Source organism: Ranitomeya variabilis, chromosome 3 (assembly GCF_051348905.1).
Source record: "Ranitomeya variabilis isolate aRanVar5 chromosome 3, aRanVar5.hap1, whole genome shotgun sequence".
NCBI classification, from domain to species: domain Eukaryota; kingdom Metazoa; phylum Chordata; class Amphibia; order Anura; family Dendrobatidae; genus Ranitomeya; species Ranitomeya variabilis.
In genome coordinates, this window is record NC_135234.1 from 506301175 (window position 1) to 506314229 (window position 13055).

Sequence of the window (13055 nt, forward strand, 5' to 3'; positions counted from 1 at the left end):
ATGCATGACATTTTCCGCGATTATTTGGATAAATTTATGATTGTGTATCTGGATGATATTCTGATTTTTTCGGATGACTGGGACTCTCATGTCCAGCAGGTCAGGAGGGTTTTTCAGGTTTTGCGGTCTAATTCCTTGTGTGTGAAGGGTTCTAAGTGTGTTTTTGGGGTTCAAAAGATTTCCTTCTTGGGATACATTTTTTCCCCCTCTTCCATCGAGATGGATCCTGTCAAGGTTCAGGCTATTGGTGATTGGACGCAACCCTCTTCTCTTAAGAGTCTTCAGAAATTTTTGGGCTTTGCTAACTTTTATCGTCGATTTATTGCTGGTTTTTCTGATGTTGTGAAACCATTGACTGATTTGACTAAGAAGGGTGCTGATGTTGCTGATTGGTCCCCTGATGCTGTGGAGGCCTTTCGGGAGCTCAAGCGCCGCTTTTCTTCCGCCCCAGTGTTGCGTCAGCCTGATGTTGCTCTTCCTTTTCAGGTTGAGGTCGACGCTTCTGAAATCGGAGCTGGGGCGGTGTTGTCGCAGAGAAGTTCCGACTGCTCCGTGATGAGACCTTGTGCTTTTTTTTCCCGTAAATTTTCGCCCGCCAAGCGGAATTATGATATTGGGAATCGGGAGCTTTTGGCCATGAAGTGGGCTTTTGAGGAGTGGCGTCACTGGCTTGAGGGGGCCAGACATCAGGTGGTGGTATTGACTGACCACAAAAATTTAATTTACCTTGAGTCTGCCAGGCGCCTGAATCCTAGACAGGCGCGCTGGTCGTTGTTTTTCTCTCGGTTTAATTTTGTGGTGTCGTACCTACCGGGTTCTAAGAATGTTAAGGCGGATGCCCTTTCTAGGAGTTTTGAGCCTGACTCCCCTGGTAATTCTGAGCCCACAGGTATCCTTAAAGATGGAGTGATATTGTCTGCCGTTTCTCCAGACCTGCGGCGGGCCTTGCAGGAGTTTCAGGCGGATAGACCTGATCGTTGCCCACCTGGTAGACTGTTTGTTCCTGATGATTGGACCAGTAGAGTCATCTCGGAGGTTCATTCTTCTGCGTTGGCAGGTCATCCTGGAATCTTTGGTACCAGGGATTTGGTGGCAAGGTCCTTCTGGTGGCCTTCCCTGTCACGAGATGTGCGAGGCTTTGTGCAGTCTTGTGACGTTTGTGCTCGGGCCAAGCCTTGTTGTTCTCGGGCTAGTGGATTGTTGTTACCCTTGCCTATCCCGAAGAGGCCTTGGACGCACATCTCGATGGATTTTATTTCGGATCTGCCTGTTTCTCAGAAGATGTCTGTCATCTGGGTGGTGTGTGACCGTTTCTCTAAGATGGTCCATCTGGTTCCCTTGCCTAAGTTGCCTTCTTCTTCCGAGTTGGTTCCTCTGTTTTTTCAAAATGTTGTTCGTTTGCATGGTATTCCTGAGAATATCGTTTCTGACAGAGGGACCCAATTCGTGTCTAGATTTTGGCGGGCATTCTGTGCTAGGATGGGCATAGATTTGTCTTTTTCGTCTGCTTTCCATCCTCAGACTAATGGCCAGACCGAGCGGACTAATCAGACCTTGGAGACATATTTGAGGTGTTTTGTGTCTGCGGATCAGGATGATTGGGTTGCTTTTTTGCCTTTGGCGGAGTTCGCCCTCAATAATCGGGCCAGCTCTGCCACCTTGGTGTCCCCGTTTTTCTGTAATTCGGGGTTTCATCCTCGATTTTCCTCCGGTCAAGTGGAATCTTCGGATTGTCCTGGAGTGGATGCTGTGGTGGAGAGGTTGCATCAGATTTGGGGGCAGGTGGTGGACAATTTGAAGTTGTCCCAGGAGAAGACTCAGCTTTTTGCCAACCGCCGTCGTCGTGTTGGTCCTCGGCTTTGTGTTGGGGACTTGGTGTGGTTGTCTTCTCGTTTTGTCCCTATGAGGGTTTCTTCTCCTAAGTTTAAGCCTCGGTTCATCGGCCCGTACAAGATATTGGAGATTCTTAACCCTGTGTCCTTCCGTTTGGACCTCCCTGCATCCTTTTCGATTCATAATGTTTTTCATCGGTCATTGTTGCGCAGGTATGAGGTACCGGGTGTGCCTTCCGTTGAGCCTCCTGCTCCGGTGTTGGTTGAGGGTGAGTTGGAGTACGTTGTGGAAAAGATCTTAGACTCTCGTGTTTCCAGACGGAAACTCCAGTATCTGGTCAAATGGAAGGGATACGGTCAGGAGGATAATTCTTGGGTCACTGCCTCTGATGTTCATGCCTCCGATCTTGTCCATGCCTTTCATAGGGCTCATCCTGATCGCCCTGGTGGTTCTGGTGAGGGTTCGGTGCCCCCTCCTTGAGGGGGGGGTACTGTTGTGAAATTGGATTCTGGGCTCCCCCGGTGGCCACTTGTGGAATTGAACTTGTGTTCATCATCCCCTCTGTTCACCTGCTCCTATCAGGATGTGGGAGTCGCTATATAACCTTGCTCCTCTGTCAGTTTCTTGCCGGTCAACAATGTAATCAGAAGCCTCTGTGCATGTTCCTGCTACTAGACAACTCCCAGCTAAGTTGGACTTTTGTCCTTGTGTGTTTTTGCATTTTGTTCCTGTTCACAGCTGCTGTTTCGTTACTGTGTCGGGAAAGCTCTAGTGATCGGAAATTGCCACTCTGGTGTTATGAGTTAATGCTAGAGTCTTAAAGTAATTTCTGGATGGTGTTTTGATAGGGTTTTCTGCTGACCATGAAAGTGCCCTTTCTGTCTTCCTGCTATCTAGTAAGCGGACCTCGATTTTGCTAAACCTATTTTCATACTACGTTTGTCATTTCATCTAAAATCACCGCCAATATATGTGGGGGCCTCTGTCTGCCTTTTGGGAAAATTTCTCTAGAGGTGAGCCAGGACTGTCTTTTCCTCTGCTAGGATTAGGTAGTTCTCCGGCTGGCGCTGGGCATCTAGGGATAAAATAACGTAGGCATGCTACCCGGCCACTTCTAGTTGTGCGACAGGTTTAGTTCATGGTCAGTATAGTTTCCATCTTCCAAGAGCTAGTTCTCATATATGCTGGGCTATGTTCTCTCGCCATTGAGAATCATGACAGTTTGACCGGCCCAAAAAGGGTTAAATTACTGCTGAGAAAGGAGAGAAAAAAGAAGTCTGCTACAATTTTTTTTTTTTTTTTCTTCTCCCCTCTAGTTCTGAGTGTGCTCTTAATTGAATCACTTGCTAGTCTGCCTATACTGCAGCCTTCCTCTCTTTCTCTCCTTCTAATCCTTGAATGGCTCTGTGTTCACCTGTTTGAAATGGATCTTCAGAGTGTGGCTGCAGGTTTGAATAATCTCGCCACAAAGGTACAAAATTTGCAAGATTTTGTTGTTCATGCACCTATGTCTGAGCCTAGAATTCCTTTGCCTGAATTCTTCTCGGGGAATAGATCTCACTTTCAAAATTTTAAAAATAATTGCAAATTGTTTTTGTCCCTGAAGTCTCGCTCTGCCGGAGACCCTGCACAGCAGGTCAGGATTGTAATTTCCTTGCTCCGGGGCGACCCTCAAGACTGGGCTTTTGCATTGGCACCAGGGGATCCTGCGTTGCTCAATGTGGATGCGTTTTTTCTGGCCTTGGGGTTGCTTTATGAGGAACCTCATTTAGAGCTTCAGGCGGAAAAGGCCTTGATGTCCTTGTCTCAGGGGCAAGATGAAGCTGAAATATACTGCCAAAAATTCCGCAAATGGTCTGTGCTTACTCAGTGGAATGAGTGCGCCCTGGCGGCGATTTTCAGAGAAGGTCTCTCTGATGCCATTAAGGATGTTATGGTGGGGTTCCCTGTGCCTGCGAGTCTGAATGAGTCCATGACGATGGCTATTCAGATCGATAGGCATCTGCGGGAGCGCAAACCTGTGCACCATTTGGCGGTGTCTACTGAGAAAACGCCAGAAAATATGCAATGTGATAGAATTCTGTCCAGAAGCGAGCGGCAGAATTTTAGACGAAAAAATGGGTTGTGCTTCTATTGTGGTGATTCAACTCATGTTATATCAGCATGCTTTAAGCGTACTAAGAAGCCTGACAAGTCTGTTTCAATTAGCACTTTACAGTCTAAGTTTATTCTATCTGTGACCCTGATTTGTTCTTTGTCATCTATTACCGCGGACGCCTATGTCGACTCTGGCGCTGCTTTGAGTCTTATGGATTGGTCCTTTGCCAAACGCTGTGGGTATGATTTGGAGCCATTGGAGGCTCCGATACCTCTGAAAGGGATTGACTCCACCCCATTGGCTAGTAATAAACCACAATACTGGACACAAGTGACTATGCATGTTAATCCGGATCACCAGGAGGTTATTCGCTTTCTGGTGCTGTATAATCTACATGATGTTTTGGTGCTGGGATTGCCATGGCTGCAATCTCATAACCCAGTCCTCGACTGGAGAGCTATGTCTGTGTTAAGCTGGGGATGTAAAGGAACTCATGGGGACGTACCTTTGGTTTCCATTTCATCATCTATTCCCTCTGAGATTCCTGAATTCTTGTCCGACTTTCGTGATGTTTTTGAAGAACCCAAGGTTGGTTCACTACCTCCGCACCGGGAGTGCGATTGTGCCATAGACTTGATCCCGGGTAGTAAATACCCTAAGGGTCGTTTATTTAATCTGTCTGTGCCTGAACACGCTGCTATGCGAGAATATATAAAGGAGTCCTTGGAAAAGGGACATATTCGTCCTTCGTCATCTCCCTTAGGAGCCGGTTTTTTCTTTGTGTCTAAGAAAGACGGCTCTTTGAGGCCGTGTATTGATTATCGACTTTTGAATAAAATCACGGTTAAATATCAATATCCGTTACCACTGCTTACTGATTTGTTTGCTCGTATAAAGGGGGCCGAGTGGTTCTCTAAGATTGATCTCCGTGGGGCGTATAATTTGGTGCGAATCAAGCAGGGGGATGAGTGGAAAACCGCATTTAATACGCCCGAGGGCCATTTTGAGTATTTGGTGATGCCTTTTGGTCTTTCAAATGCCCCTTCAGTCTTCCAGTCCTTTATGCATGACATTTTCCGCGATTATTTGGATAAATTTATGATTGTGTATCTGGATGATATTCTGATTTTTTCGGATGACTGGGACTCTCATGTCCAGCAGGTCAGGAGGGTTTTTCAGGTTTTGCGGTCTAATTCCTTGTGTGTGAAGGGTTCTAAGTGTGTTTTTGGGGTTCAAAAGATTTCCTTCTTGGGATACATTTTTTCCCCCTCTTCCATCGAGATGGATCCTGTCAAGGTTCAGGCTATTGGTGATTGGACGCAACCCTCTTCTCTTAAGAGTCTTCAGAAATTTTTGGGCTTTGCTAACTTTTATCGTCGATTTATTGCTGGTTTTTCTGATGTTGTGAAACCATTGACTGATTTGACTAAGAAGGGTGCTGATGTTGCTGATTGGTCCCCTGATGCTGTGGAGGCCTTTCGGGAGCTCAAGCGCCGCTTTTCTTCCGCCCCAGTGTTGCGTCAGCCTGATGTTGCTCTTCCTTTTCAGGTTGAGGTCGACGCTTCTGAAATCGGAGCTGGGGCGGTGTTGTCGCAGAGAAGTTCCGACTGCTCCGTGATGAGACCTTGTGCTTTTTTTTCCCGTAAATTTTCGCCCGCCAAGCGGAATTATGATATTGGGAATCGGGAGCTTTTGGCCATGAAGTGGGCTTTTGAGGAGTGGCGTCACTGGCTTGAGGGGGCCAGACATCAGGTGGTGGTATTGACTGACCACAAAAATTTAATTTACCTTGAGTCTGCCAGGCGCCTGAATCCTAGACAGGCGCGCTGGTCGTTGTTTTTCTCTCGGTTTAATTTTGTGGTGTCGTACCTACCGGGTTCTAAGAATGTTAAGGCGGATGCCCTTTCTAGGAGTTTTGAGCCTGACTCCCCTGGTAATTCTGAGCCCACAGGTATCCTTAAAGATGGAGTGATATTGTCTGCCGTTTCTCCAGACCTGCGGCGGGCCTTGCAGGAGTTTCAGGCGGATAGACCTGATCGTTGCCCACCTGGTAGACTGTTTGTTCCTGATGATTGGACCAGTAGAGTCATCTCGGAGGTTCATTCTTCTGCGTTGGCAGGTCATCCTGGAATCTTTGGTACCAGGGATTTGGTGGCAAGGTCCTTCTGGTGGCCTTCCCTGTCACGAGATGTGCGAGGCTTTGTGCAGTCTTGTGACGTTTGTGCTCGGGCCAAGCCTTGTTGTTCTCGGGCTAGTGGATTGTTGTTACCCTTGCCTATCCCGAAGAGGCCTTGGATGCACATCTCGATGGATTTTATTTCGGATCTGCCTGTTTCTCAGAAGATGTCTGTCATCTGGGTGGTGTGTGACCGTTTCTCTAAGATGGTCCATCTGGTTCCCTTGCCTAAGTTGCCTTCTTCTTCCGAGTTGGTTCCTCTGTTTTTTCAAAATGTTGTTCGTTTGCATGGTATTCCTGAGAATATCGTTTCTGACAGAGGGACCCAATTCGTGTCTAGATTTTGGCGGGCATTCTGTGCTAGGATGGGCATAGATTTGTCTTTTTCGTCTGCTTTCCATCCTCAGACTAATGGCCAGACCGAGCGGACTAATCAGACCTTGGAGACATATTTGAGGTGTTTTGTGTCTGCGGATCAGGATGATTGGGTTGCTTTTTTGCCTTTGGCGGAGTTCGCCCTCAATAATCGGGCCAGCTCTGCCACCTTGGTGTCCCCGTTTTTCTGTAATTCGGGGTTTCATCCTCGATTTTCCTCCGGTCAAGTGGAATCTTCGGATTGTCCTGGAGTGGATGCTGTGGTGGAGAGGTTGCATCAGATTTGGGGGCAGGTGGTGGACAATTTGAAGTTGTCCCAGGAGAAGACTCAGCTTTTTGCCAACCGCCGTCGTCGTGTTGGTCCTCGGCTTTGTGTTGGGGACTTGGTGTGGTTGTCTTCTCGTTTTGTCCCTATGAGGGTTTCTTCTCCTAAGTTTAAGCCTCGGTTCATCGGCCCGTACAAGATATTGGAGATTCTTAACCCTGTGTCCTTCCGTTTGGACCTCCCTGCATCCTTTTCGATTCATAATGTTTTTCATCGGTCATTGTTGCGCAGGTATGAGGTACCGGGTGTGCCTTCCGTTGAGCCTCCTGCTCCGGTGTTGGTTGAGGGTGAGTTGGAGTACGTTGTGGAAAAGATCTTAGACTCTCGTGTTTCCAGACGGAAACTCCAGTATCTGGTCAAATGGAAGGGATACGGTCAGGAGGATAATTCTTGGGTCACTGCCTCTGATGTTCATGCCTCCGATCTTGTCCGTGCCTTTCATAGGGCTCATCCTGATCGCCCTGGTGGTTCTGGTGAGGGTTCGGTGCCCCCTCCTTGAGGGGGGGGTACTGTTGTGAAATTGGATTCTGGGCTCCCCCGGTGGCCACTTGTGGAATTGAACTTGTGTTCATCATCCCCTCTGTTCACCTGCTCCTATCAGGATGTGGGAGTCGCTATATAACCTTGCTCCTCTGTCAGTTTCTTGCCGGTCAACAATGTAATCAGAAGCCTCTGTGCATGTTCCTGCTACTAGACAACTCCCAGCTAAGTTGGACTTTTGTCCTTGTGTGTTTTTGCATTTTGTTCCTGTTCACAGCTGCTGTTTCGTTACTGTGTCGGGAAAGCTCTAGTGATCGGAAATTGCCACTCTGGTGTTATGAGTTAATGCTAGAGTCTTAAAGTAATTTCTGGATGGTGTTTTGATAGGGTTTTCTGCTGACCATGAAAGTGCCCTTTCTGTCTTCCTGCTATCTAGTAAGCGGACCTCGATTTTGCTAAACCTATTTTCATACTACGTTTGTCATTTCATCTAAAATCACCGCCAATATATGTGGGGGCCTCTGTCTGCCTTTTGGGAAAATTTCTCTAGAGGTGAGCCAGGACTGTCTTTTCCTCTGCTAGGATTAGGTAGTTCTCCGGCTGGCGCTGGGCATCTAGGGATAAAATAACGTAGGCATGCTACCCGGCCACTTCTAGTTGTGCGACAGGTTTAGTTCATGGTCAGTATAGTTTCCATCTTCCAAGAGCTAGTTCTCATATATGCTGGGCTATGTTCTCTCGCCATTGAGAATCATGACAGCGTCCCATCTCAATTCCAGTCAATTCTGCACTGAAAAGTCAAATGGCATTCCTTCACTTCCGAGCTCTGCCATGCGCCCAAACAGTGGTTTACCCCCACATATGGGGTATCAACATACTCAGAATAAATTGTACAACAATGTTTGGGGTCCATTTTCTCATGTTACCCTTGGTAAAATAAAACAAATTGGAGCTGAATTAAATTTTTTGAGAAAAAAAGTTAAATGTTCATTTTTATTTAAACATTCCAAAAATTCCTGTGAAACACCTGAAGGGTTAATAAACTTCTTGAATGTAGTTTGGAGCACCTTGAGGGGTGCAGTTTTTAGAATGGTGTCACACTTGGTTATTTTCTATCATATAGACCCCTCAAAATGACTTCAAATGAGATGTGGTCCCTAAAAAAAAATAGTGTTGTAAAAATGAGAAATTGCTGGTCAACTTTTAACCCTTATAACTCCCTAACAAAAAAAAATGTTGGTTCCAAAATTGTGCTGATGGAAAGTAGACACGTGGGAAATGTTACTTATTAAGTATTTTGTGTGACATATCTCTGTGATTTAATTGCATAAAAATTCAAATTTGGAAAATTGCAAAATTTTCAAAATTTTCGCCAAATTTCCACTTTTTTCACAAATAAACACAGGTAATATCAAAGAAATTTTACCACTATCATGAAGTACAATATGTCTCGAGAAAAAAATGTCAGAATCACCAGGATCCATTGAATCATTCCAGAGTTATAACCTCATAAAGGGACAGTGGTCAGAATTGTAAAAATTGGCCCGGTCATTAACGTGCAAACAACCCTTGGGGGTAAAGGGGTTAAAGACAGCTGTCTTACATAGTCACCTTGTTAAAATACTCCTGTCCACAGACTCAATTAATCAGACTTTAACCTCTACAACATGGGCAAGACCAAAGCGCTTTCTAAGGATGTCAGGGACAAGATCATAGACCTGCACAAATTTGAAATGGACTACACAACCATAAGTAAGATGCTGGGTGAGAAGGAGACAACTGTGCAATAGTAAGAAAATGGGAAAAATACAAAATGACTGTCAATTGACATCGATCTGGGGCACCATGCAAAATCTCACCTTGTGAGGTATCCTTGATCATGAAGCAGGTGCGAGATCAGCCTAAAACTAAATTATAGACTGTACATGTCTTTGTCAGTGGACAAACTTACAAAATCAGCAAGGGATCCAATACTTATTTCCAACACTGTGTATTCAACAGTCACGAGGTCTCCTATGTGATGTGTACACAGCAGTCATGGTGACCGCTACAGTGCCTTGCGAAAGTATTCGGTTCCCTGGAATGTTTCAACCTCTTCCCACATAATATGCTTCAAACATAAAGATACCAAATGTAAATTTTTGGTGAAGAATCAACAACAAGTGGAGAACAATTGTGAAGTTGAACAAAATTTATTGGTTATTTTTAATTTTTGAGGAAATTCAAAAACTGAAAAGTGGGGTGTGCATTATTATTCGGGCCCCTTTACTTTCAGTGCAGCAAACTCACTCCAGAAGTTCATTGTGGATCTCTGAATGATCCAATGTTGCCCTAAATGCCTAATGATGATAAATTTAATCCACCTGTGCGTAATCAAGTCTCCATATAAATGCACCTGCTCTGTGATAGTCTCAGGTTTCTGTTTGAAGCACAGAGAGCATCATGAAGACCAAGGAACACAACAGGCAGGTCCGTGATACTGTTGTGGAGAAGTTTAAAGATGGCTTTGGATACAAAATGATTTCCAAAACTTCAAACATCCCAAAGAGCACTGTGCAAGCGATCATATTGAAATGGAAGGAGTATCATACCACTGCAAATCTACCAAGACCCGGCCGTCCCTCTAAACTTTTATCTCAAACAAGGAGAAGACTGGTTAGAGATGCAGCCAAGAGGCCCATGATCACTCTGGATGAATTGTAGAGATCTACAGCTGAAGTGGGACAGTCTGTCCATAGGACAACAATCAGTCGTACACTGCACAAATCTAGCCTTTATGGAAGAGAAGCAAGAAGAAAGCCATTTCTCAAAGATATTCATAAAAAGTGTCATTTACAGTTTGCAACAAGCCATCTAGGAGACACACCAAACATGTGGAAGAAAGTGCTCTGGTCAGATGAAACCAAAATCGAACTTTTTGGCAACAAACGATATGTTTGGCATAAAGGCAATACAGCTCATCACCCTGAACACACCATCCCCACTGTCAAACATGGTGGTGGCAGCATCATCATTTGGGCCTGCTTTTCTTCAGCAGGGACAGGGAAGATGGTTAAAATTGATGGGAAGATGGATGGAGCCAAATACAGGACCATTCTTGAAGAAAACCTGTTGGAGTCTGCAAAAGACCTTAGACTGGGACGGAGATTTGTCTTCCAACAGGACAATGATCCCAAACAAAAAAAAGCAAAGGCAAAATCTACAATGGAATGGTTCACAAATAAACGTATCCAGGTGTTAGAATGGCCAAGTCAAAGTCCAGACCTCAATCCAATCCAATAGTAAAAACTATTTCATAAAAACAATAATTATTTTTGCATCGCTTTATTCTGAGAGCTATAACTTTTTTATTTTTCCAATGATGAAGCTGTACGGTGGCTTGTCTTTTGTGGGACAGGAAGACGTTCTCAGATATATCATATGGATTTTTATCTGTTTTTTATCGCGTTTTATTCTACTTTATGTTCGCCAATATGATGAAAAACATGGTTTTTCGTCGTTTTTATTTGTTTTTTATGATGTTCATTGAAGGGGTTAACTAATGGGATGTGGTGATACCAAACATATGTACTTTTTTGTTTCATTTTTTTACATAAAAATGGAAATTTATCAGCAAAATACATTTTTTGAATTATTTTCGGATTTTTAAAAAATATTTTTACAATTTTTGCTTTACTTTTTTTAAACTTTTTAATTTTGTCCCTGTGGGACTTTCACTTTCATCAGCCTGATCACTGTTATAATCCATTGCAATGCAATGCACTGGAGGTTTCCAGGCTATTAATATCAGCTCAGAGCTGTATACTTTGCCTTTACTGCCTTTTAAAATGGAGGAACCTATAAAAAAATTGTGTGGTGTCCCCCTATAATTAATAACCAGCAAAGGCTAGGTAGACAGCTGCAGGATGATATTAATAGCCTAGGAACATGCCCATTCTGGTACTTAGTCTCGCTCTTCCCACTTGCCTTGGTGCGCTGGCAAGTGGAGCTATAGTTTGGGGGGTTACACCACCTTTGTATTGTCAGGTTAGCAACGGTGAGGCATCTATAACATGCCCCCATTACTAACCCCATATTCATATTGTATAGAAACACACACACAGAATAAAGTCATTTAATTGAAAGAATGACACAGACTCCTTTAATCAATATTAATTAAACCATACGTCATTGCCCATTACAGTGAAGTCATTGCCGTGATGGTAAGTGCTGTGATAAGAGAATTAAAATAATAAACAACAATATTCCTTACCTGTCCACTGAGAAGATAGTAATCCATTTTGTCTGACGACGGGTCTAGCTCTGCTACATCTAGATGGCAGGCTGCATGGTTGCATGATGAGGCTATACAGCGTGCCATCCAGAAGAGACACTGAGCCACATCAGTGGACTCCTATAACCTAACGTCACCGTGAGCATGAGAAAGTTCTCACGGTCGTGGTGTCGTCAGAAAGGTCCTGGGAGTTCTTCCTAGGATACTAATATCATCCAGCAGCTGTCTACCTAGCCTTTGCTGGTTATTAACTATAGGGGGACCCTGCGTCATATTTTTTTGGAGGTCCTCCATTTTATTAGCAAATAAAGCAAAGTATACAGCTGTGAGCTGATATTAACCCTTTCCCGACCTGTGACACAGCGTACGCGTCTTGAAAGCCGGTGCCAATCCGACCTGTGACGCATATGCTGTGTCACAGAATGATCGCGTCCCTGCAGGCTGGGTGAAAGGGTTAACTGTAATTTCAACTGACCTGCAGGGACAGGGGGAGTGGTTCTTCAGCCCAGGGGGGTGGCTTCACCCTCTGTGGCTACGATCGCTCTGATTGGCTGTTGAAAGTGACGTTTCACTTTCACTTTCAATCACAGCAATCGTAATATTTCACCAATGAAAATTGGTGAAATATTACAATCCAGCCATGGCTGATGCTGCAATATCATCGGCCGTGGCTGGAGACCGCGATATGCCCCCGCCACCGCAACCGATCCACCGCCCCATCCTCCGTCCTGTGCTCCGCTCCCCTCCGTCCTCCTGTCCGCTCCCCCCGCAGTCCGATCTCACCCCCCCCCACTGTCCGATCCCACCCCCGCATACTTACCAACCTTCGATGTCCCTCCCAGTGTCCATCTGTCTTCTGCATGGGCGCTGCCATCTTCCAAAATGGCGGGCTCATGCATAGTGCGCCAACCAAATCTGCCGGCCGGCAGATTCATTCCAGGTACATTTTCATCGCTGTCATATGTTCTATCACAGCAATCAAAATAAAAATTAAAAAATCAACATCCCCCTTAATCACGCCCATAGGTAGGGACAATAATAAAATAAAGAAAATATATTTACTTTTATTTTTCCGTTAGGGTTAGGGTTAGAAATAGGGTTAGGGTTAGAACTAGGGTTAAGGTTAAAACTAGGGTTAGAACTAGGGTCAGAACTAGGGTTAGGGTTAGAACTAGGGTTAGGGCTAGAATTAGGGTTAGAATTAGGGTTAGAACTAGGCTATGTGCACACGGTGCAGATTGGTCGCTGCAGATTCACAGCAGTTTTCCATCACGTTTACAGTACCATGTAAATGTATGGAACACCAAATCCGCTGTGCCCATAGTGCGGAAAATACCGCGCGGAAACGTTGCATTGTATTTTCCGCAGCATGTCAATTCTTTGTGCGGATTCTGCAGCATTTTACACCTGTTCCTCAATAGGAATCTGCAGGTGAAATCTGCACAAAAAACACTGGAAAACCATGGTAAATCCGCAGGTAAAATGCAGTGCGCTT

General features: G+C 44.9%; 1 protein-coding gene across 2 annotated transcripts in view; it reads right to left on the minus strand.

The window, feature by feature from the left end:
- Positions 1–13055, minus strand: part of GABRB3 (gamma-aminobutyric acid type A receptor subunit beta3) — an 820257-nt gene that overhangs the window by 111722 nt on the left and 695480 nt on the right. The gene's annotated exons all lie outside the window — the stretch shown is intronic.